Source organism: Fukomys damarensis, unplaced genomic scaffold (assembly GCF_012274545.1).
Source record: "Fukomys damarensis isolate Sample0158 unplaced genomic scaffold, DMR_v1.0_HiC HiC_scaffold_27, whole genome shotgun sequence".
NCBI lineage: Eukaryota > Metazoa > Chordata > Mammalia > Rodentia > Bathyergidae > Fukomys > Fukomys damarensis.
The window spans coordinates 2210723-2214592 of NW_022900939.1; the positions used below are offsets into that span (position 1 = coordinate 2210723).

At 50.8% G+C, this 3870-nt stretch overlaps 1 long non-coding RNA gene across 2 annotated transcripts; it reads right to left on the reverse strand.

Annotated features, from left to right (window-relative positions):
• Positions 1 to 428: 428 nt before the first annotated feature.
• Positions 429 to 3594, reverse strand: LOC104868349. Of its 2 annotated transcripts, none has more exons than XR_782019.2 (4): positions 3360 to 3594; positions 1726 to 1940; positions 872 to 1237; positions 429 to 567 (listed from the first exon to the last, which is right to left on the reverse strand). It is a non-coding gene; the product is annotated as an uncharacterized LOC104868349 (long non-coding RNA). The 2 variants fall into 2 exon arrangements; XR_782018.2 differs by having other exon boundaries at positions 429 to 645.
• Positions 3595 to 3870: the final 276 nt, after the last annotated feature.

Sequence of the window (3870 nt, forward strand, 5' to 3'; positions counted from 1 at the left end):
CCGGCCGCGGCGGCGGGAACCGCTCACCTCCTGCTCCCTCGCACCCCGCTCTGCTGTCCGCCCTGGCCTCTCCTGCGGGAGTCGCGAAAGCGCGGGAGCCCGGACCTCCGGCCATCACTTCGACGTCATGGCGGTGGCGGTTGAGCGTAGCCCCAGAGACACCACCCTCGGCCCCCGGAATGCGTTAGTCTGGGTCGGGAAGGGTCAGCGGTGGAGCCGTGGCCACAGCCCAGAGGCTGCACGGGCCAGAGGGGACACAGCACCATGGGCACCGCCGAGTCGGGCTTCCCACGTCCGCACACTAGGGAAACAGACACTGTACTGATTTGCTGCTGAAGTAATGGGCCCGAGAAACCCTTTATAAAGAGAAATTATTCCCTATCCTCTCTTTCATCTTGCTCTTCTAAAATCTGTGCAGTTTGGGTTTAGATTATTTATACTTTGAGTTTTTCATTGAGAGAAACCATACAACAGTTGATCTTCTGGGTCTGATTTACTTCACTCAGTGCTGCGGCCTCGGCAGGATGGGCACCGTGGAGGTAGATACTGTGGGGCTGGGGAGGTGATCTGGGACAGAGGAGACAGGAGGAGAAGAGCGCTGGACGGGAGTGCCCCCTGTGCCAGCTCCCCGGACAGATGCCATCACTGTGTATCAAAGCACAGACCAATAAAAAGCACGAGAGAAAACAAAGGAAATACTAAAAAGAGAGACGTGGCATGACTTTGCTCTCCTGCCCAGCGTTTTCCACCCGCGTGCCATGTGCTGAGTGGACGTTCGCAGCCTGGCGTGGCGACTCGAGGTCCACCTGGGCATCTGCCCCACCTGGGGCTCTTCCAAACTCATTCTCCACAGCCCCGTCCTCGCTCTTACCTCTGCTCTCTTTCCCGTCTCCCTGCATGTCAGGGTTGAGCTGTAAAGTGGCCCCGAGCCTCACATGTTCGGAAGGTGACTGGATCCCGGGAGGGTCGCACTCCCCCGTGGGTGAGCTCACGTCCGAGTGAGTCCAGAGCTGGACGTGTTGTCGGAGGCGGGACCGGTCAGCAGGAGTGGCCTCGGGGGCCGTGGTGGGGAGGTTTATATCCCCCAGCTGCTGGCTCTCGCCGGGCTCCTGGCCTCCGCGACCTGGACAGCTTACTCAGACCTGCTCTTCTGCCTCGGAGCCAGGTGCCGTGGACCGCAAAGGTGAGCTCACACGAACCTGTGTTCTTGCAAGTTGCGGGAGTAGAGCACTGTGCGCTAGGGGCCAAGAAAGCGGCGAAGTCACCAGCTGTCTCTCCGCTCCGTCTCTGCCTCTCTGTCTCTCTGTGTCCTACCTGTCTCCATCTTTCTCTTTATCTTCCTCCATCGATTTCTCTCCCTGCCTTTCTGTCTGCTTCTGCCTCTTTCTCCCCGTCTCAGAGGCCCCCCTACCTCTGGGCTAACCCGAGTCCCCTCTGTATCCCCTCAGGGACCTGCATTCCCTTTCACAGAATGCATTTGCTCAAAGTCTGCCCTCCTGCTAGGGAAAAGACTATAATTTGTCCCGGTATAATTACCAGGACAAAACCAAGTAGTGCTGACACATAGTATTTGCTCCACTAATTTCAGAGAGCAAACTATGCATTTTACTATCTGTCACACTGTTAGAGCTATTACTGATCTTTCAGATATAGTCATCAGCTCTCTTGTTTACAGATAAAGAATCAAAGCTCAGAGTGGTAAGATAATTTGCTAATGCCTCCCACCTGTGAATGAAGGGCTCCTTCTCAGCCCCGCATTCTTCCCACTTAGCACGCAGCACCTGGCCTGGTTTGTTGATGAGGTGAAAGGGCCTGGAAGGAGTAATGCACTGTTTCTGAAAACCCGTTCTTCATAATCTGGCACCTGACTTCCTGCTTTTAGGGAAATCTTGCCTCTTCAGTCCATGAATGTTTTAGCTCCCTCTTCATCATAATCACAGCTGGAAGGAAAGTAAGGGGGTAAGGAACTGGCCATTTTCAGACTGTTCCAGGACATGGTGTCCTGCACAGGCCCCTGCAAGGTGAGGGGGCCCTCAAGCCTCTGGCTTTGGGATTGGTGCCCTGTCTGAGGTCGGCAGCACCTCTCTTGGGCATTTTACCTGTCACTCCTGTGTGAGTTTGCACGGGACAGTGACGATTCCACGGCGGAAATAGTGCTTTTAGCCTATCCACCTATCTAATAAGGCAAAGGAGGAAAGTAAGGATCAGACAGAGCAAGGAAGAAATCGGCAAGGAAATGCCAGAGCTCAGATTCAAACTGAGTTCGGAGGGGTCCTCTCTCACGTCCGGACGGGTCCTCTCCATGAGGAATCCACTCCTAGGGTCACACGCACCAAGGAAGCATGGGGCGGGCAGACCGACTGGTGCCTGCGCGGTTCCCGTGGATTGGGGCTCCCTCCACCCTAGACCCAGCCTTCGTCCCCTCTCTTCTCACCTCTCACTGGCCAGACCTCCCTTTCCCTCTTTCTGTTCTCTGGGAAGCTCTGCACTCTGCGTTAGAGTGGTGTCAATGACAGAGCAGAAGTTCTTCCTGAGGGGCAGGGACAGGAAAAGACCACACTTCCCCTGAGCTGTCCCTGTGCAAGGGAGGTCATGATCGCTGGAGAAAGAGTTTCAGACTTGAGTGAAGGTGTAATTGTGTGTGTGTGTGCACATGCAAGTAAACATGTACATGTGGGCGCATGTGTGTGTAATAACAAAATTTATTTCCCAAACCCCAGACATTGCAGTGCTTGGCATGATTGAAGAATGGGGTGCTTACATTTTAAAACAATTTATTATGATCTCAAGGTGCATCCATTTTTCTACAAATGACTCGAAGTTAACCCTCTTTATGGTGGAGTAGTGCTCCAACTTGCATAAATAATATACTTTTCATCCACTCATCCGTTGATGGGCATAGAGGGTACTTCAAAGATTTAGCTCTTATGAGTTGTACTGCTGTAAACATGGATATGCATGGGTCACTGTGATGTGATGTCTTGAACTTTTGGGGAACACACCTTACAGTCATGATGTGAAGTGAAATAGATCAGACACACAAGCTGAAAGAGTGCACGGTTCCTCTTATATGAGAAATGCAAAATACAAATACATTAAAGAGCAAAATAAAAGATAGATAAAGAAAACAGGGTTAGATCGGTAGCGAATGAGCGGGGACCAAGAGGTGGAGATAGCGGGAGGGAAGACAGAGAACAATGTAGAAAGAATGAAGACGTGCTGTGTGCATGGCCGACTCTCCATGGGGAAGACGGTCATTTTGTGCCGCAAACATGGACTAAAAACCTAAAAATTAAAAAGGAAAGGCACATTGCCATTAATCCCCTTCAAAATACTCTCCTCGCTTGGAACACACTTACCCCACTGTCCTTGCTGTTTAGGCACACGGCTCTGGCGTCCTCTTTTGTGAGTGTCTTCAGCTGCACTGCTGCGGCTGCATTGCGTAGTTTTGAATCCATTCAAAACATGTACCTTTCATGGTTATTTTGACTTTGGGGAAGAGGCAGAAGTTAAAGGTGCCGGATCCAGTGAATGAGGTGGAGGAGGACACCCATCATGTTTTTATGAGCTGCCTTTCCATTGGGTGGCACTCAGCGGCAGCAGCAGCAGCATTCCCTATAATTTTGATCACACAGAGTAAAGACAAGCATGAAATAGAACTCCAGAACTGCTTCAGAATGTGAGCAGAACAATGGGATCAAGGCGCTCAAAGTGAGAGGGAGCATTTTGAGGGAAATTTATGATGATTTATGATGATGATTCTAATGCAGTAATTTAAAAAATTAAATATTAACCATATACTTTGATCACCCTCATATATATGTGTCCCTCCACTTTATTTGTGAAAATGTTAACTATATCAAAAGAGTC